Source organism: Falco biarmicus, chromosome 6 (assembly GCF_023638135.1).
Source record: "Falco biarmicus isolate bFalBia1 chromosome 6, bFalBia1.pri, whole genome shotgun sequence".
Taxonomy (NCBI): Eukaryota; Metazoa; Chordata; class Aves; order Falconiformes; family Falconidae; genus Falco; species Falco biarmicus.
Window position 1 is genome coordinate 8,068,323 of NC_079293.1, and position 21,985 is coordinate 8,090,307.

Below are 21,985 nucleotides of genomic sequence, written 5' to 3' on the forward strand. Positions count from 1 at the left end.
GGAATCCCCATAGGAGGGGGATGCCTTTAAATTTACAGCCACAGCCATTACACCCTGGGAAGCGTGGTGAGGTCAGTGCTGGCTGTCCTGTGGTGCCTGTAAGTGCTGAGAGTGCTTAGCCGTTAACATGGGAAAGATGCTATGAGACCACTTGTGGGACCACCTTGTCAGATGAAAAAGTTCTTCATCTGTTGGTAAGACCTTTGACTTGTTTGGTATACAGAAAGAAAAGACACCTTTTAAGGGCACAGGTAATAAAAATAACAAGAAAATGAGAAACCATCAGTCAGAAAAATGTGATGACACTGCTTTGTAGAATGAATCCCAGAAAAGTTGTTTTCCATAAAAGTCTCCTGATGGATTATTTCACTTACTTGGTGGGACACAGGCATATAATATTCTATCATCAATAATCTACCTTCTTTCATATATAAGCCCGCACATGCTACCTCCTCATCACTATCCAGCTGAGGATCACGTGTAACTAGTTTTAGGAAATGTAAAATATGCTCAGTAATCATTTGTGTGTGTGTGTGTGTGTGTGTGTGTGTGTGTGTGTGGAAACAATGTGCCATAGTTCCAAGACTGAATAGTTCAGGGAAAACTGGTGGGTGTTTATAGCGGTAAAATAACATCTTGCAATTAAATTTCAAGACCATATTCCCAAAGAGGTACAAACTGTATATCTATGTACATATGTATGTACTTATATAGAGATTGCTTCGCTCATCAGAGAAACAAAAGCCAGTTGTTGGGAGGCTGGAACATGACAGCTGCTCAGTAGCTGATACTCCCACATTTTACTACAGGGATGAAGAACAATAGCACCCTCCAGAAGTGTTACAATTCTGTTTTCATCAGAAGACTTTGGGAATCATAGCAGCTCTCTAGCATGCTGTCAGTGACCACTGGTAGCTCACCTGGCATACAGAATTTTAGCAACTGAGTAAGTATTGGTGGCAACACCATGATTTTCTGTGACGTTCTGTTGGGTTATCTCTCTTCCAACTACAGATGTGTCCTTTTTGCTTACAGGCTGTGGCAGTCAGTTTCACACCCATTATTCTCTGAATTGATGTAGAAGTTCTTATACTACTTTTGAACACACAATAAATATCTTTTCATGTTATTGTCCTGAAGACAGATGATGTGATAGTTTTCCATAGGTTATACAACTACCGTAGGAGAAATATATGGAATACAAGTGAAAACAACTCTATGCTTCTCAATGAAACATATCATAATAGTATAGAAACTATTCTTTGACCATATAGTTTATTTTCCTGACAGTATTCTTCCTGGCAGTAAAATCACCTTCAGTACAATTTGCAATGATTATTCCAATACTTTTCCAGCTGACACCAGCCAGGACTGTGCCTCCGTAGCGACACTAAGGCTGGCCTATTTATGTAACTATGCTTAGGGAACGCTTCTATATGCAAGTCCATCCAGACTTCATTGAAAACACTTGAGCACATTTTTTTTCCTTATTCAGTGGCGGTGATATGCTTTAGATTATAAATTCAAACTTGCATAGTTACTAGATTCACATGGCACAAAGCACAGGCCAGGCACAGTTTGCAAACATCATTAACATTCTTTGTATTTAGATTTTGGATGTTCTAGGGTGGGGTTTTTTTAATTGTTTTAAAACATTGGCAAAAGTACAGGCAATAGTATCAAAGCCCTAAAGGTTAGAAAATTAAGCCAAATGCATGAAGGACTGTTACCCAACTAACAAGATACTTGGACAATATGTCGGCTCACAAAGACAAGCGAAGCTTCTTGTTGTTTCCCACAAGCTGAACTGATTTTCACTGCAGTCCTTGTGCTAATCACTTAACATTGGATGCAAAACCAGAGCTACATCCTCCACCTATAAATAAAGGCACATTTTTAATTTAGAAGGTAAGTATCAACAAAATGGATAATGGACAAAGTGAAATAAAAAATCGGTAGAAGAAACAGGAGGGAAGACAAGGGTTATAATAGTATCAGGTAGCTATACAGCAAGGTAAAGAAGTACCTTGATGCTAATGAATACAAAGGTAAAAACTGACTTGTGCCGTTTTTGCCTACAGCTCCAATGAACTAACTGAGAAGTGAGGAAACTTGCATATGCAGCTGCATTCAGAGCACCGAGGAAGGAAGCTGGGTAGATTTTTGTGAATGCTGGAACAAAGTGCTTAAGTAAATATGTTTCCTAAAGATAGACTTTATTTTGATTTTGGAAACTAAACCAAATTCCTCTTAAGCAGATATTTTTTGTTAAACAAAAAATTTTTTGAATGTCAGGAACTTGAGGATAATATGAAAAATCTTAATGTAGCAGGTATATATTTTATATATATATAATATATGTAATATATTTAATATAAGAGTTTTTATAATTTTCCTGTGTTTGATTTTTCACATGGTGTGAGCACTGTCATATGTAGCCATTACTTGCATGTTTCCTTTGCTTCAACTTCTTCATTGTAGTTTTCTGCAAGGAAGATTTATGACAAGTCACACTATGGGGATGACTGGCTAAGGCATCAAAAGCAATGTTGCCTTGAGCTTATTTCTATATTGCATAAGATTTGAATCATACCAAATGTTTGTCCTTATAATGCAGTCCTTGTTCTTACAAAGTGCCATTGACTGGTGCTGTGAATGACCAATCTGGGACCATACTTGCCTTCCTTAATGCCAAGAGCAAGCTTGTCATCAAAGAAAGTTGATTGAAATCCTCAGATAAAAAGTAGTAGTGTGCCTACACATGCATTGCCTTTGGTTCTAGGATAGTCTTTACAGAAATTCTGTTTGGACTCAAAGGCTTTGGAAACAAACTTGGAAGTAGATAAAACTGCTTGATTGCCACCAGTCAGTGTGTAATGATGTTTCTGAGAAAAAATCCTGAACATTATGATATTGCTGATACAAATGTGGTAGTAATACAGTCGGGGGGCTATTTGAGAAGAACGAAAAATGGTTTCATTGTTTACTTAAAAAGACTACAAAATGAACATGTAAATGACTGGTTTGACTATCTTGCAGGAATTTTGCATCACAGGACTGTGTATTAGTTATTCAGGCAATAACGTGCAAGTCTGGGTTACAAAATGAGGTATGTGACTTTGAAAAGAAGTTATCTTATGTTCAAACCCACTAGGTTTAGCCCTATAGCTATTTTTCCTTGGGGCAGGGGAGAGGAGCTTATTTACAAGTTAGTCATCTGGTCTGGATACCTACAACACATTTATTTCTCTCCTCATTATGAACTTTTGAGCTTTGTCGAGAAAAAGTGTGGACCACAGGAAATGCTGTGTTTTACAAGCAAGAGCTGTACATACATGGTACAAAGCCACAGGTTTTGATGCCTTTATTGCTTCAGAGTTGTGAAATATTTTCATGAAGAATATTTATTGTAATGTTGCATTATGAGTTTCTGGGATTGGTGGTATAAACAATAATGTCATGCCTTTGTAATATACTATTAACTTTTATTCTTCATATGCCTTTACAAGCTTTTTTCTTTTATTCCTCTTTATGCAAGCTTGTGAATAAATATACATGTCAAATGATTTAGGGAACTGGTGAATTTCTAGAAATATACAAAACTCCCTTATATAAATCGGCTGAGTAAAGGAAAAAAATCATAGAAAATAGAGTTGGCAGAGGTTTGGGGAGGTTATGTAGTCTACATTCAGCTTCAAGAATTCAACTCTGCTTTTGCCACCCCTGGCAAACATTTGTCTAACCCCTCCTTAGAAGCTCCCAGTGACAGAAGATTTCACAATCACCCAAGGCAATCTGTTCCCACGCCTAGTGATTCTTGCAGATAAAAAGGTTTTCCTGATATCAAACCTGAATTTCTCCAGCTGTAATTTGAGTGTGTCTCTTCTTGTCCTCTCTCCAAGGACATGAACAGATTATTCCTTTGCTCTTTGCAGCAGCCCTTTCTGTATTTAAAGACTGTTACCATGTCTTCTTCCATCAGGCTTCTCTTCTGCAGACTAAACAAACGCAATTCGTTTTCAATTACAGCTTAATGTTACTTAACTGTCTGTGAGATGTAATGTTGGAAGGAGCATTTTCAAACAGCATTAGGACAGTTAAAGAACATTTTCAGAAGACACACCTGCAGAGTGTTTAGCTCTGCTTTTTATATGCTTCTGTCCCATTCATTTGCTAAATTTAAATTTAGAGCCTTGTCTCACATTTGCTTACAAGGCTTTTGCTAATTGCCACTCCAGTCCACATCTGAGATCAGATTCCAAGGGCCCCTATAACCAAGGGAGTACGTTATTCAAGACTCTTAATTGGGGTCAGCATTTACAAAAAGTCAGTTAAAACCGACAATCAGAACTGCCTGGAAGAAAAGAACAGTGACTTAACATTGTCCTATGGCTGAAAAGGAAGACAGGGTGATTGGACTTCATAGGATTTTGTTCTCTGACACAATGAAGTAGTTTTTTCCATTAATATACTCCACACCTTCCTTTTTTTTTTTTTTCCTTCTTTTTTTTTCTTTTTCCTGAAAGGAATGAGGGGATTCATAACAAAACTGGCAAAGACATTTAATTCGAAAAGAACATGTGAGTAAGCTTATATCCATTCCTAAACTGTCTCTCATACTTCATGAATATCTCAAAAATTACTCTACTAAGACTGATATCTGTGTTAAAAGCAAAACTTAATGTTATCAAGCCTGTTTATATTCCTCATGATTCATAGTATTTAAAGTAGTATGGGGGTTGTATTAAAGAAAATATTAGCTAGTCAATTTCTTACTACCATCCAAGTGCTTTGCTTTCAGCTGGGTTTTTCTTTCTTTTTCCAGGTGTACAAGGAAGGGCTTATGCAGTTGTCTTTGTTAAATGACAAAATATTTTCATTGTGATCTGCTATTTTACTGCAGTTAACATAAAAATGTCTGGCAGACTGATAAATTGATAAGGCTCCAGGTAGAATAATCAGGAAAATTTATTAACCCAGACTTGCACGAAATACTATTTGAAGATGGTTTATCTAAAACCAGATTAGGCAATCTATATGGTCAAATAGGGAACTGGTTTGGCAGCCAGTAGTAGATTCTGGGATGAGAATAGACAAATCACAAAGTATGTGACTTGTCCACCTTGATGGTGCAGGAAAAAAAAAGAAAGTGGTAGGAGAAAGGAAATGGTTTTGCTGTTGTCCTTTGCATCAGCGAGAAAGAGGCTGGAATTCTCTTTGCAGATCTGGCACTGGATTTGAAAAAGGGTCTAAAAAATGGGAGCAAGGCTGGGAAATGCTACAGTGTACAATCTTTTTTAATTACAGAAAGATTTAGAGGTGTCTTGACTGGTGCACAAGCATGTTTAGAAAACAGCAAGCATTAAAGGATATTTATATGACAATTTAAAAAAAAAACAAACAAACATAACAAGGATGATTTCAAGCCAAAGGCAGACACATTCAAACAAGAAATGAGGCACATGAGTTTTGAAATGAGGTAGGAGCAACCAAGATAAGGTAAGGAGAGAAATGATAGGCTTTCCATTTCTTTGTGTCTTCAGATGAAGATGAACTGCCTTCCTGTGAGATCTGCTTCAGCAAAGCACAACCAGGCTTTGCTGGGGGACAGAGTGACATGGATGGGCTTGTAACTTACAGGAATTGAAAGAAGATCACAGATTTCTGTGGCTTTTCTTTCTGGCAGTGAGCTTAAAACTGAATTATGAAGGACATATATAAGTTTTCTATTCAGATCCATCATCTTGTTACTCCCCTCTACAAAAGTGGCAAGCAGATCTTTGTCCTTAGGCCAGTTGCTCAGTGTCAACAGTTTGCTCTTCACCTTGCTCACAGAACCACAGTTTTGAATTCCTCCATTATTTTGTGAACAACCTTGTGAGTGCTGGAAACATACTATCAACAAGGTTTTGGACAGAAGAGCATTCAGTGAGAGATGAGCTGTTTCTTCAAGTGCAGCTCTCAGGCTCAGAGGAATTTGCTGTGTATTTCTGTACACTCAAAGTATGGTGGGTCAGCTGGTGCCACCCCTCCAGTTCCTCTCCATCCAGGATTCCAGGGGGAGGAATGAGGAACCACTTCAAAGGGCCACTGTTTTGTATTTTTCCCACTGATAATGTCAAGTCCCCTGGGCCAAACTGTGTGTACCTCAGTTCACAGGAACTGAGATCCTGACTTTGTCCCCAATCCTGGCAGATGCTTCAGAAAGCTAAGTTGGGAGCCATTGAGAATGTAAATGTTTGTGACACTAAACTAGTAAGTACAGGCAATACAAAGCTGCCTTTGCCTTCCATGCATAGTCCCTACTTGTAACATTTCCTTCCTTACCCTGTTTTTTCTTAGCAAGATACCTTGCTTTTGGGCATTGCCAACATGGATGATTCTGTGTGCTGGGCTCCACTCTTCATCTCAGGCTTTTCCTGATGCTTAACAGCAACCAAAGGAGACCGGTTCACATCTCTGCTCCTGGGTAGCTTTGCCCAGGGAAAGGAAGCATAACAAGGTGCTGTTGCTGAAGTGTCTTGTCAGGACAAGGTGTGGCAGAGCTTGGCTTCACCTCATTCATGTTGATCCCAGACATTTCCCCCATGTGTTAGGGGCATCTAGAAGATTTGTTTGAGAAAAGAAGCCAGCACATGCTGGACTCCTTTTACCTTCACTGACAAGAACGGCTTTCTTCTGTCAGAGACCTCCAGCCAGCCAAAGGCATGAGTGTCCCTTGGGCAAACAAGGTGCCAGTCCTCCAATGGGCTGTGCCCTATCAGGGCTAGGAGGGTCCTCATGATGTGTGTTCAGACCACATAAATCAGTGGTAAGCTCTTTCATTGCTCACTACTCTCTTATCTATGTTGTAGCTGTGTACTGCACAACAGACACTCAGTTCAGGCCACCCTTGCCCTGGACACAAAGACCTGCTGCATCTGAGTCCTTCTCTCTGGGGAACCGTTGAGCCCCACGTTCAGGAAGGTGCTGTAGGGAGAGAGATGGAGCTTCCAAATACATGTGCAGTCCTGCCCTCTTCTCCATCCAGGGCAGATCAACCGGAGGAAACATCCTGGGCAGGAACAGCAGTTCCTCACACAATTGATCCCTGTGGAAACCATTTCTGCAAGGAATGTAAAGCACCTGTTTACCAGCCTTTATTCATCTTGTGGAGTCTGTTTCTTGTTTACTGCTATCATTTCCCTTTTCCAGTTCTACCTAAACTCTGTTTCCAGATCTTTCTTTTAGTTTTTTATAAGTAGCACCTAAAAAAATTATGTCGTACACTCCTGTTTCTGCTTTGCCTCCCCTCCCCCTCTCTTACCAGCTCTAGTTTCTGGTTTTAATTCTGTTTTGCTTTGCAGGAGAAATGAAAGACTGTTTACTGATCCTGTCCCCACCCTTTCCTCTGGTGTCACAGCTGGTCCTTGAAACACGATGGAATAATAGTTCTGCATGTTCTCCCCGCCACCCCCCACCCCTGCCTATTAGAAATGAATATTGGGATTGTTGAAAGATCCCAGATGAAACTGCCAACTCAGAATGTCTCAGACCCTATTAAAAGGAAATGGACTTAACTTATAAAATTATAGTTGCTATTTAATTCTCTATTTTAAAAGTGAACAAGGGGTCAGGAAAGGTTTGGGTCATCATGGATGGACCCAGTATGTGTTTCATTCTGTTGAGCATTCTGATATTTTGATGGACTTTGTTGAGTAACATCCATTTTTTATTCATCTGGAATACTCACAGCAAACCTGGGTATAGGAATGGACATCTAAGAGAAATAGCTTTTTGTACTGGAGAGGAGGGACTCCATTATTTCTCTTCTATTTTGGACCTTGAAAGTGGAAACTAAGAATAAGCCACTGGGAGAGTAAGGGAGTCATTTTAGCAGATAAAGGTGCTTTATTTTGAAGTTAAGCAGGAAGCGCGAGACATGGCAATATAGCTACAAAACAGATGAGATGGGGTGGATGCACAGCAGAGATGTTATTAAAATCATCTTCAATGTTACACTTTTTCCATGTGCAATATTTACCAAGTAGAATTTAAAGAATCATGCAAGCAGCTAAACAAACAGATTTTTGGCATCCTTTCATAAAAGAAAGGAGGCCAAAGATTAACAACACAAAAAAAGAAAAAGACAAACCCACCTCTTTATATTGCAAGAAATTCAAGTGGAACACTGGACTAGGTTAACAGTTAGCTTAGTCATGCCTATAATTGATTTGTAAATTGACTGAAGACATACATGACACCAGTTTTTACTGCAACAGTTGTCTGAACAACTGGTGGTTATGTTTATGTCCCGGTCTTCCAATGGGAGCTAGTATAACGATGCCTAGTCCTTTGGGGAATGCCATCAGGAGTTGATACATGGTTACACAGTTTTGGTATTTTAGTCGAAAAAATCCTGCAAACATTATGCCTGTCCAGTAGGAGCATGTCTAAAAACTGTCTTCTGGGTATGTAAGCTAAATCTGATGTCATTTTGGGGAGGAAAATGTCATCTTGGCACGCAGTAAGGGCATAATTATCAGGACGACCTTGTCTCATGGATAAATATGAATTAAAAATGAAACAAAATAACATTTTAAAAGTTGCTTAATCGTAATTCCAATTGTTTATACCTGTTTAGCACTATGAATCCAAACACTACTTCCAGTTGTACAGTGGTAAGTGAAAAGCTGAACCTGAGATCATCCACTACTGTGCTCATCAGCTCATCTAGAGTTGTTGTGTGTAAGGACAAGCTGTTGTGGCTTCAAACTCCTTTGTCATCTAATAAACTCTAGCTTAATTTTCCACCAAATCAATGTAGCACTGCAAATTTTCATGTATAACTCAGGGAAAATAAAAGAAAATGTTCTTATTTGGAATGCCATGTAGTTCTCCGACTTCCCAGAAATGATTTTTCTGCAAGGTGAATTACATGACTCCCAAGGAGAGATCCTGTGGAAAACTGAAGGTAGTAGAAGTTAGAAAAACTTGCCCACTTTTTTTTAAACATACCAGTCCTCTCTAGCACATGGCAGGCTAGTCTGCTTCATGTATGCCTGTCATGATTTGCAGTCAGAGTTTTTCTTCCCCAAAGGTCCTGTAGCATTCCTTGGAATATTTAGGAGGAACTTTCCAGATTTAACCAACTCCCATGGAGGAGAGAGTGAGGAGATTGTGTCTGTGGCTTGACTGTGGCATTATTTCATCTCCCAGGCACTCTTTGTGATTCTAAATACATAAAAGCATAACATGGGCTGGTGTAAATACACAAGAAGGTTCTATCATTGCTAGGGTGACTTTTATAGGAAAACAATATGATAACAAAATGCAACAAAATCAATGCTGTCAAAGCTCATTCATTGGTTACTGTTACTGAAATGAAGAAGAGGGGGGTCTAGCTGGATAGTATCTGTGGCTCAAGTAAGTACATATCTATTTTAAAATGATTTTTAGAAGTTCAGATTGATTTCAGATGGTGACACAAAACAATGTTAAAAAACAAGTCAATGCTTAAGATAGCAAAATTGCTATGCTTTATTATATGCTTTGTTCATAGCAAACTTGCTATGCTGTGTTATATGCTTTATTCATAGCCTAAAACATGACTGGATAAATAAGCTTTTCTTTTGAAGTCACTGTGTTTTGCTTTTTAACCTGAGTTCCCACTGAGTGATTATTAAAGAGTTCAGGCATTTCATAATGAAGCTGAAGGGAAATGTTAAATTATTATCCTGGAAAATAACATAATATTATGGTTCAGTTAGCCCAAGGAAAGCATGTGTGATTACCTCCCTCATGAGGGGAGCAACACTGAGTGATGTAGACTTTACTTAGTATCCCAGAGTCTATTCGTTCTCTGTTGAACTGATTTATTACTTTGGCACAAACACACTCCTGTGTCTTTAGCTAGCTGTTTGAACTTCATGGATAAGAAAATAATACCACTAAAATTTCAGCTCCAGACACTGCTGTTGATGGCTTCGTGTCTACATGAAACACTAAGTAAGTTCATTTTCAAGGTTTATTAAAGATTTTTCATACTGAGTTACTTTGCTTGGAGATTTAAACACAAGACAGCTTCATTCCTTGTTTTCATGTGTGTGGGCACCTCTAAATATCCCAATGGCTGTTCAGCACTGAAGAAACCAACACTCGGCTAGTTAGGAAAAATCTATCACACTGTATAAGCTAAACCTTTCTGAAGTTAGTGATTTAGTATTATAATATTCAGATTGTTATTCTGAGGGACTACAGAGTGTCAGAGATGTTCATATACATCAACAGAGATCCTATGAGAGAGATTTTAAGGGCTCGTATTAGCAGAAACTCAAAGAGCTTTTACCAGTGCTGCGATTATTGGATATTTATACTTCTCAAGACAAACTTGATGTGAACGGGGTCTTAAGGACAGAAAGAGATCAGAGATTGGTTCTTTGCCTCTGCCTGACACTTTTGGCCAGCTAAAGAAACTAGAAGGGCAGCAGATTTAAAAGGAAGGCTATGATTTGGCATAGTTTCTCTCCCCTTTTATATATGGCAAAGGGTGGGCATTTCCAGTCCTGTGGCCTTTTGGCAATGTGCCATTCTGTTTCCCTTCAATAATAAGTTCCATTTCTGGTTCCACAGTGAGAAGTGTAGTGCTTACTACAGCGTAAAAGTACCATGCACTGCAATATTTAAGTGGAAAACCTTGCCATTAATCATCCTGGGAGTGTAACTGAGCTGGTGTGGTCAGTGCTGGGAGACCTCCACCTCGATGATCACTAAGCCTGAACCTATGGTGTTAAAAAAGAAAAAGAAAAAAAAAAATCAGATTAGGTTATATACTTTAAACTCAGAAACCTGTTAAAAATTAGAAATCCTTCAGTTTGCCCCCTTCAGAAGACAAGGCCCTTAATCTCTGCCAAACACTAAACTCTCTTGGCTCCACAGTAATCTACCTTTCCTTCTCCACTATAGACACCCTTTCAATGGCAATTGCTAGTAATGATATCTGCAGCCCTGTTTATTAGAGTACGTAATGCCCTTAATTACAGCCAGTCGTCCCTGCTGCCCAGGTTTGTTCCAGAAGTAACAACACAAGTTGCCAGTTCAAGCACTTCATCTACACCAAAGGTTTTTTTCTGACTGCTTATTTTATAGCCAAGAAAGCTGTCTTTAGGTTTTGCTTACCTAATTCTAAAACCAGTCATTCAGGGAATAGCACATATCTTGCAGATGTGAGACAATAAATCAAGTAAAAAAAAAAAGTAATCCTCAGTCACTGTATCTCTCTGTATCAAAGTTTTGTTCTGTATGGTCTGTGATATAGTGAAGGTGTTCATCGTTCAGTGTTTTTTAAAGGGAAAAAAAAAAAGATACATAGTCCAAAATGTACTATGAATTTACCGGGTAAATACTTCAGTAAGCTTGGGCACGAAGGTAAGCCACTAGTGTTTAAAAAGGGTTACTTGAAAGTACTCAGGAGTTTCACTCAGGTCTTTCATATTGCATTGCTAAGAGCTTTTTTACTTGAGCCCTAATAAATACGGACTATGTCCAAGGAAATATTCACTCTCTTCTTCTTAGGAAAAAAACATAGCAGGCTCAAATCAAGTTTTCTTTATTCAGAGAGCAAATATGATTTTTTTCCTGGTTCTTAAGAAATACCTTTGGTTGTGAAAGACCCTTCTATACGACATTTATGGCAAATTCCAATATTCAATATCTGAAGCTAGAAGACATCCATACTATCTAGCACGCGTGCTCTACAACAGTGATACTAATATATCTCAGAGAAGCTGCATGACATAGCAGAGGGCAAGACATCTGTTCAGCGGACAACGCTTCTATTCCTGACCTTCATATTGCTCTGCCATGTAACTGGAAGGGAAACATTTCTCCTCTGCTCTAGTTGCTTTGTCTGTAAAAATGGAGATGGATATTAATTTCTGCCTTCTGATATTGTCTAGAACATTAATGAAAAGCCTGAAGTTCTTTGTGCTACACTTACAAAAAAGTGGTGCTTATAATCTCATCTACACTTCTACCTGGAGAAATTTGTAAGGCAAAAAATAAATCATTCATTATACTTTTCTAGGAAATATACTTTTAAGTCACAATTTTTACCTGACACTAGTTTTCACTGAAGAAGGTGGTTGGTTTCTTTTTCAGACTTAAACTTCTGACAGTTTGCATTGCCAATTAACTTGGGATTCCTATTAGAGATTAGGTTTTGTATGATTGTGTGCATTACTAAAAGACTGCATTTTTGCCAAGAACAGAATCTGCAAGACAGTCATGATAGGCAGCCTTCAAGGTGCCCTTATCAATGTGTCTGAAGACCTCTCACCAAAGGAGATGTGGGGGATAAAGCTTTGAAGAAAGTTGCCATGTCAATTCAGATGTTTGGTGAAGCATCCTCGAAAACTGATGAGCCTTTTCTGCTTAAAAATTCGATAATTGGGTAATGGGGACAGGGTTTGTAAGTCAGTTGAGCTCAGGGGTTACTGGCAGATACAACACCGACATACTGTAAAGAGCTTGTAAAGTAAAAAGAAGTAGCTTACATTGATGAAAAAAAAAAAATGGGGACGGGGGAGGGGGAAGGGAAGTGAAGAAAACTGTATTTTGAATACTGTTGTCGATGAATATGAGCATTACTGATTTTCTCAATGCCAGAGAGATGGAGGTTCTGTAAGTAACAGAACTGTGATTATCCCTCATTATGTCAAATAATTTAGCAGAAACAAATGGAAGGATTCAGACCTCCAAAGGCCTCTTTGGTTGCTCTGTCCTTCAGTAGCCTAAATCTAGACCCTTGTTAGTATAACATCTCATCAGACAAATAAACATGTCAAAGTTATTTTTTTATTCCAGTACTTATCACAGTAGGTCTAAATCAAAAATTGAATTGAGCGTTGAATTGTATTGAATGATCAATAAGCAGATTGTATCATTATGTACATGTACAGGTCACTGACCTATTTTATTTGCCAGTTTCTCCTTTTCTTTAAGTGTTTGACTTCTGAATATTCTGTCTGCCTATTTTGGTAAGATTCTTAATTTAATTCCTTCCCTGTGTTTAGATGAGATTTTGAAACACCCTGTTCATAAAATGTGTTCAGGGTGGTTTGCACTTCAAGCCTTTGCTTGCAGAAAGACCTTAAAAACAATCTTTTAAACTGCGTTTCCAGTCTGGAATGCTGCATGATGCACCTTGGGTCCCTGGGTGCCTGCTGCTGGACTTAAGGTGAAGGAAAGGCTGCAGTGCTTTTTCACCTGAATAAGATCTTTACCCAGAACTTGCAATGGATAGCATCACAAGCTAGGAAGGAGCTGTCTGCTCATATCCATCAATGAAAAGGGAAAGTGTGTTTGCACTAGTTATGCACTTGACTGGCAGAGAGCTAAATCCCAGGTACTGCTGATGGGGCTGTAAGATTAATTTGAAGTATAGAGACTTCAGGATCTGGCAGTGATAATGAACTGAGAGATGGGCACAAGGCTGCTGCTCAACAGCCATATTTTGATTCACCTCCACCAAGCACTGAGATGGAGCTTTTTCTCTCGAGTGAAAAAAAAGACATAGGAACCTGACAGCACAAGGTTGTTTCCGTTTGTGGAAGATCTTTTATAAAATAGAGAGTAGAAGGGAACCAGCAGAGCTGATCAGTCCTTTTGAAGTCTCTCCTCTCCAGCCACTACATAAGACTGAGATCACGTTAGCGGGCACAGAAAGCGAAGTCACAGGGAAGGCCAAGGCAGCGCTTCCCAGGGGACTGGAGGCAGGCACCTGAGAGCCACCCACAGGGTGCTGGGTGCTGGGAGGGTGGGGAAGTGCTCTGCTGCCTTAAGGATAGTTTTGCCTCAGGGCATTCCGAGTAATTGGTAGAGATGGCAGTTAAGAGGCTATCAGCTGAACCTTTGTGTGTGAAGGTTAGTTATCTGGACAACCAGTCCACAAACAGAAACTAAAGGGAATGTGCTGTACAACAACATCCCTAATCCAATGACCATGAGCAGCACTGTGAGGACAGGAGAGGAACGGATCATAGATAAGCGTGAGGCTTGAGTGCCTTTTCTGTAAGGCACTTCCTACAGCTACTTTTGGAGGTAATGCTGGATCCAATGTACCACTGGTTTGACCCACAGGGCGTTTCTTATGTTCATTTTGGTAGCTGTCATGTCTTCTCACATTGATGTCAGTGTGGGAGTTTTTTCCCCTTCAGCAGAGTTCCCCTAATGGGTTTTACAGGATCTAAGCAACACTATTATTCTTGCCACTTCCTCTCCATGTGCATGACATGTTTCTTGAAACTTGCCCTCTCATACAGAAATGCCTAGCAACAGGTTACAAAACCCACCCAGATCCCAAACAAAACTGAAACCTGATTCTCTGTGATCCTTATTCTGGGTAAACAACAGGAGCGCAAATATTTTAAAGTACTCATAAATGTCATTTGGATGTTAGGCTAACATGCTTGGTGTGAGAACGATTTTTTTTGTGTCTTCATTCATTTTTATCCCAATCTTAAGATCCTTAGTTTTAACTGAAAGCAGTATGGGCTAATGTCCTTTCCTATGTCTTTCGGTAAACAGATACAGAATATTTTTCAAATACCTGCCCCATTGCAGCAAATGATGAATGCACAGCACTACATATGTTGTTGGAAAAGCTAGTTGACACTGTATCTCACCACAACAATAACAGCTTCACTCCAGAAGGAACCAGAAACATATGGACACTACCAATGTCTTTACAAATCCCACTTTGTAAGGCAACATTCAGTCATTCAGAAAGGGACAACTCCATGGGGTTGCCACTGTTGTGATTCACCAGATAGGCAATGTCAAACCTTTAGGAAGATTACTGGGGCAATTTCCTTACAGGTATGAGAAGTTAGGCAGAGTTTCTATGAAGAGTTTGCTGGGATTCATACCTCCTTTCCTGTGAAAAGGTGCATGACAGTTTATAAATATATATATATATATGGGTCTGTGGATAGCAATGCTGGAATAATGGCCTTGGAGAAATCTGTGGGAGAATAATAAGGGTGAATTAATTTCCTTTTTAAGTAACTTCTAAGTTGCCTTAATGAAAGTGAGTTTGAAATCGGGTGATAGGGCCAAGACCATTTTCTAGCAAGCATCAGACTGAGAAATAGTTTTCTTGACTTGCCTGTTTAAATGAGGACTAAGGAGGACAAAAGTGCTGTTGGGTTATTACCGGCCAAAGCAAGAGGCTGCAGGCTGAGTAGGTCGCAGCAGCAACTGGAAGGAACAAAGTAGCAAGTGAGAAGGAGCCAAAAGGGAAACCCTTTTCCAGGAGTAGAAAACTGGGATCCCAAGGGCCAAAAAGTATTGGTCCTAATTCAAAAAGAGAGGTGTTGGTTGGAGTCTTCAGTCACACAACAGGCAGAGATGAGGGTTTGCTGTTGTGTTTAAGGCAGCTGGGACTGTGTGTGGATCTTGCTTACCTGGCAATCTGACAGAAAATCAGAATGATCTGTCTTAATTGTTTTGTTTATCTCTCCAAAGTGGGTAGAAGACAGAGCAGTAAAGGACATAAAAGTTGCTCTGGACAGAATTTTTTTAGACTACAGAGGCTATCTAATCATTTGTAGAGGTCCTTCTCTGCTTGGCTAAACACTTTACTGCTGCTTTTTTACAGCTGATGTCATGTAAAGAATGGCATGAACTTTTTTTAGTGGCTGCTTCCAGTGTGCAGTAATAGTTACAAAACAAAGAGTATAGGAAGTGTTGCCTTACGGCACAGGAAAAACAAACCACCTTAAAAAGATTTTGCTCTTCTGATTCAATTAAACAACACAAGAATGTCTAGAAGTAATTTTAAGCTCTGGATGTGAAATACCCTCTTTCACCACATCATATAATCCCTTCTTTCTGTTTTGTGACAGTGACAGGGAGGCTCAACTAATTTGGCTACTTTCAAAGCAAAAATGATACAGATTCAATGAATGGTACCAGTCATAGAGCAGTCTGACTTGTGTGCTTATGTTTATGTGAGTTTTGGATTTCTTACTGAATTTCCAGTTTCTATGGAACTGTCAGCACCTGCCAGAAAAGTGCTCAGGATGTCACAACCATTTTATCTCATAAATGTCGAATGCTTCAGAACACAGAGAACTGGACAGCCCTAATACTTTTCTCTCCAGTTTGCAGAAATTTATCCTTTACAGATTTGATCTGACATTAAATATTCCAGACATCCACGAGCATAAGAAGACTTCAAGTAATTCTTTCTTTCCCTCCTGTCAATATAAGCATGTATTTTCACAGTATGTTGTGTGCTTTCAATGTCTGCATTTTCAGGCAAGATTATTAAACCAGTTTGTTTACCTGCATCAGGAGCTGATTCAAACTACAGTTAAAGCGTAAACCCACCCTGCTGTTGTTAGGAGGTAAGCAAATGTCCTTAGTGTAGGTAGTAAGTCTGTCAGGTACTTCATATCAAGAAAAGCTGTCACAGACAATGTGTACTCAGGTTGTTCTTCCATCTGTGATTATTTTGCATTCACAACAGTCCAAGAAATGACAACATTTCCTTGAGATTAAAAAAAAAACCACAACAAAAAACAAACAAACAAAAAAGACGTTAACAAGAAATGTGTGTAAAGTCCAACATATGTTATGTTGTTTGGGCACGTTTGTTCTATAATCAAAAAGTAGATATGTTAGGCAGTTGGATTGCTGGTTTAAGACATGCCATTGTGGTGGATTCTGCTACACAGATCAACAGAAAAAAACTAAGCTTGGGAATTGAAAAGCAGAAGTGCAAGCAAGATTCAGATTTCAACCTTTGCTCCTGGTCATAGAGATACCATACAAGTCAAAGGTAGACAGAGAGGTACAGAAAGAGAGATTTGTGAAATGTTGAGTCACTGTCATCTTACATGGATGACCTGGCAAACTCACAAGGGATAGAAAAAGTCAGAGCTGTGCATTTAAAAATGCATGTATTTGAAATTAAGTTTCTGTGCTGAACAAAGAAACATGTCTCTTATTTTTACTCACATATAGCTCTAAGAGTGATGATGAGCGCAATCCTTTAAGGACCACTTCCACAGCTTCAGGATCTTGACATGAGATGTTGAAATTTCATACCAAATTCAATTGTATTAATATGCCTGTTTGTAAAGCAGAGATGGTATTTATTGACATGTTCTTGAACTTACAATTTCCGGTGTAATTTGTGTATTGATAAGGGTAGGACTAAAACTGTGCATGTACTATGTGTCTCCCCAGACAGGTGCACTCAGGTCTGGGAGAGAGGGAGGTGTAGTAATCAGTAGTACATGGAGGTCACAGGGTGTATAGGGTGGAAGAGGTCCTGGGAAAGGCAAAGATTTAGAGTTCCACTGAGGAAATGAGGGATGCGAAGCCATTATTTACTTTGTCTCACATTGTACTAGACTTCCATGCTAAGTGGGCACTGCCATGTGGTCCAAGGATCTTTATTTCTGTTCTTTCACATAACAGTTGGTGGAGAAACAGTTGGTGGTATGATTCATGCCCTGGAGATGTGTTATGGCATCATTCCACTCTGTTTTTCGTAACAGAAACATTTCATAGTAGGAAAAAACCAAACATACCTAAGAGAAAGTATTCCACCTTTGAGGCTGTGTATAGTCTTCTATTTGTAATAGTACTACGTCTTCCAAAAGTGGTTCTTTCCTACCTAGGTAGGTTTAGCAAGGAGTATGGTTTACATTTATATATATACACACATATATATACACATACACACTAGCTTGTTTCTATGTGTTTCTTCATGTACAAGAAAATCAATGAAATTATTTATAGTAGCCAAGGCATTAGAACTTGTCAGTTTTGCAAGATGCTCTGATTACACGGGGTTAATTCCAAATATCATGTACAGTGTGTCTCCCAACATGCCTGAAGTGTTTGCTGTATCATTCATATTTCATGAAGAGTTGTTATAAAGAGGAAAATGACTATGTTATAAAGAGGAAAAGAGGAATTGTGGAAACACAGATTACTGCGAAATGTTACAAAATTTTGAACCAGGCAAGACATGAGGATGGAGGGGTAGATTTTTTAAGGGACAAAACCAGAAAATAGAAACAGGAGTGAAGTTAGTGGTAGGAAATTCCTCTTGTGGAAATATTGTGGGAAATAGTCTGATCAGCAGGGCTGCTTTATATTACTGAAATTACTGTACTCGTTTCATTTTAGGGAAAATTTTAAAGTATTTTCCATCCTGGTAGAAATCAAAAATGTTTTTATTTTCTGTGAAATTGAAGAAGGTGACAAGCATGGGGCTGTTAACATGGCTAGTGGCTACTGAACTGTGGGGTGTATGAGCTCTGGAGGTACTCTCAGTATTCCCTCTTGATCATGGAGCTCTTGGATCTACTGGAGTGCACTGCAGATCCTGATCCTGTACCAGTGTTTCCTTCCAAAGGCAAACCTTTTGGACAAAGGGATGATGCACGGGCTGGTCACAGCCCACCAAGAGGCAGAATGCAGCCAAGGTTTGCACAGTAGACCAGGACCCCAGGGTTTGCTGCACCTGCAAAGGCTGCATCTGTCACACAGTCTAGGCTCAACTTGATTGAGCTTATAGCGTGTCTTCATACCATCTGTATTTTGGCTTGCCCACCTATAAAAAAAAAGGAAGAATGCAAAAACTTTAAAAAGAATCTTAAAGAAAATGTACTAATCTTGAGCTAGGTAAAAGTAATAGGTCCTTTAACACAAACTTATTAACTGCTCAAATATAGTTCCAAAATGCTTAGTTTGTATTCTGCAAAGCACCCTGATGCCTTTAGCACTGACTGTTCAGCTGAATAGCATGTGTCAAGCATCTTTTGGAAAATGGACACATATTTTTATGAATATGGGGCATTTTTGCAATGTATATTTGGTGTTGAAAAAACCTTTTCATCTGACTTGTTTGCATAAAGATGTTTTTGTACATGAGCCAAATCTCAATGGGGAAAATGCTATAAATCTTTTGGCAGTCTGAGAAACAGTCTAAGAGGAAATATTTGTAATAAGCAATATTTGATTTATATCTATTCTTGGCAAGAGAGTGGCCAAAGAAAATTTCCCTTGTAGAACACAACCTGCATCACTATTTGCTGCTGTAACATACTGAGGACATTTAGGGTGACATAGCTGAAAACTTCTGTCAATATTGACATCTTTCGGAATTTATTGCTACAGAATATAAAATGCACAATGTTTGAAGCTGAGGAGATTGCATCCTTAAGAGGACTTAGAGTTTTAAAAAATTGCAATAATTTTACTTGCCAACCTGATGGGTTCAGGTTGCAGTGGAGGTTACATGCTGAGCTCTGCAGCTGTGGTTCACAAACATTGGCAATAAAATGATTCAGACAGATTCTCAGAGATGTGCCTCCATTACTGCTGCAAGAGACTAAACATCATACTATGCTTTTGGAGAGTTTCTGCCTAGGACTCTACCGCTGGTGTTAGCTTCACTGAAAAAGCTGTCATTTGCAAATTGTCCCATTTGTTCTTATTTTCTTAGAAGCCAATCTGACTAAACAAAAGGAGACTATGATAATTTTTGGTCAGATGAGAAAAAATAAGAGTATTTGTCTTAGCCTACCCTTTTCTTTAAAAGTTCTTCTTTAGAAAATGTAAGTCATCACCAAAAAAACACATTTTCCTCATGCCCAGCTCAGTTGCAGGGTGCGTGGCTAGATGAGAACGCAAGCATATTAGACTTGTGCCTCCAGAGAATTATATTTAAAGACAGATGTGCAGAAATGATATAAAATAAATTTGAGCACTACTTTGCATGTTTATAAAAGTTATTGAAGTTTGGCTCAGTACCATTCTGCTTTATCTTAAGGTGTCCCTTGTTCGCTGCTCTCTTCCCCCCAGGGTGCTCTTCAGGTGTGCAGGTTTTATGCTGTTAAAATTTTCCAGTTCAGGTCTTGTGAACAGTTTCTCTGAAAGGTATATCTTTTTGCAGCATTTTATCCTAAGCAGTTGAATGCCTTGTCCTGCCCCTCGGGTTTTTATAGAGCCCCATATGTCCTATCTGAGTAACAGCCATGAAACAGCAGTATCTAGTGCACCAAGACTCCAGCTTTTCTCTTTGAAAATTATGCAGACAGGAAGAAATGGCAGTGAATGCCTGTGACGTTTGCCCCTTACACCTGAAAAAGGCCACAGGATTACTTGGCTCATACTGAAGCTAACTACTCAGAAGGGAAATCCTGCCTGGTTTATAGGAATACTGATGAAAGCAAGCCAGTACCTAGAAAGCAATATGATATTCTGTGCTGGCTGGCATGCAACGTGATTATGACTAACAACCCCCCACCCTGACATTCCAGTAAACTTTATGGACTAAATGGGAAAAAAAGCAAGAAAATCTGCTAAGCCAAAGAAAAAATGGAAGTAGACATTGGTAGTGTAATTCTTGTGATTTTAAATCCTTTTCATGATGTCTTCCAGCTTTGGTTTTCCAGCTGAAGAGCCAAATGATCTGTTACCTACATGGTTGATATAAATACAGATACTGAAGTATATTGGTGAGCCAATGGACTTTCTCCTTTCTGTTAGAAAGCTGCGCTGAGATCCTGAGATGTGTTTTAGGTTGGATATTCATGTGCTTGAAAAATATTTGGGGCCAAGCTAGACTGCACAGTCTTTGGGGCACAGATTAGGTCTGGTTTACAGTTGTAGACATCTGAGCATGCTTCTAACTCTGCAGAAACAGACTATATTGTGTGATTTGTGAGCTCAAAAAGTGAACATCTGTGATGTTTACTCACTGCTAAACCAACATATCTATCAGATTTTGGACTTTCACAGGGCATGCAGAAGTGATTAGGAATTAGAAAATCGTGCAGAGGTGGGCTGGTCTTACTAAAATGCCTGTTTGATTTGAATTTAATTTTATTTAAAACACCTTTAAGCCTGTTAGAAAAGCAGTGTCTACTTGCCACAAGAAGTATTGTAAGATCTTTGCATCTGGCAAGCTTACTCAGTAGTATTATCTATGGTTAAACCTGTCTGATGTTTCCCATCATCAAACTATTTTTAACCTTGCTTTTAAAGTTGCTTTCAATCTTACAATCTTACAAGCTAGGACTAAAATTTTCCATGCTATAATTTTGCCTCAGGTTGTGTTTTATGTTTTATATTTTGAAAAAAAAAAAAAAAAAAAAAAAAAAAAAGAGTTGTGAGGGTAAGGTAATAATTTTGGTATTCCTCTCCTTTCAGGAAGCTTTTAAGTTCTATACTTTCATGGGGATTGAAAATTCTCTTTGTTATATACTTCATGATTATCTGCTCCAATTCACCTCTGAAATATTGTAATTTAAACACAGTTGGGAGACTTTACAGAGCTCAGCAGTCTGTCCTTGCTTATCATGCTCGGTTCCTTCCTGGCTCCTAGGAAGAGCTGGACATTGCACCTACACGTTCTGTAGGACAGTTGGGTGTACTCCCATAATCTCATGCACTAAAGTCATGTTCCTCTTGAAAATGCTGCCTCACGTGGTCTGGGCATGAGTGCTTGGTTCCAGTTTTGTTGCTGGGACAGAAAATAAAACTAATGTCTGCTTACAACCACCTTGCTAGTGCCCGTACATTGTGGAGGCTGAATCTGTCTGGTGTGACCAAAAAGAGGGGGAGAAGCTGAACCAAGGAAGAAAGAAGTGAGCAATACCAACAAAACAGTACCGAAAGGAAATTCCTTCTGAGGAGTTAAAAACAGGCTGTGCATAGTACACAGTAATGAGCACAGTACAATAGCCAAGTGACGATAGGGGTCCAACAGAAAATGGTTGTGTGCATTCATGTAATGAAAACCTGTATTGCCCGATTAAGTTTGCCCAGGCAATTTTCATTCTGGCCTTCCTCGACCTCTGAATTCTTGGCTTTGAACCAAAAAGTTCTTCAGGCTCTTCTAACATATAATATGTCATATATAAATGATACCTTTGTTTTGTAGTTTGTCACTTCAATGCTTCCTCCTCTTCACTGAAGAAAA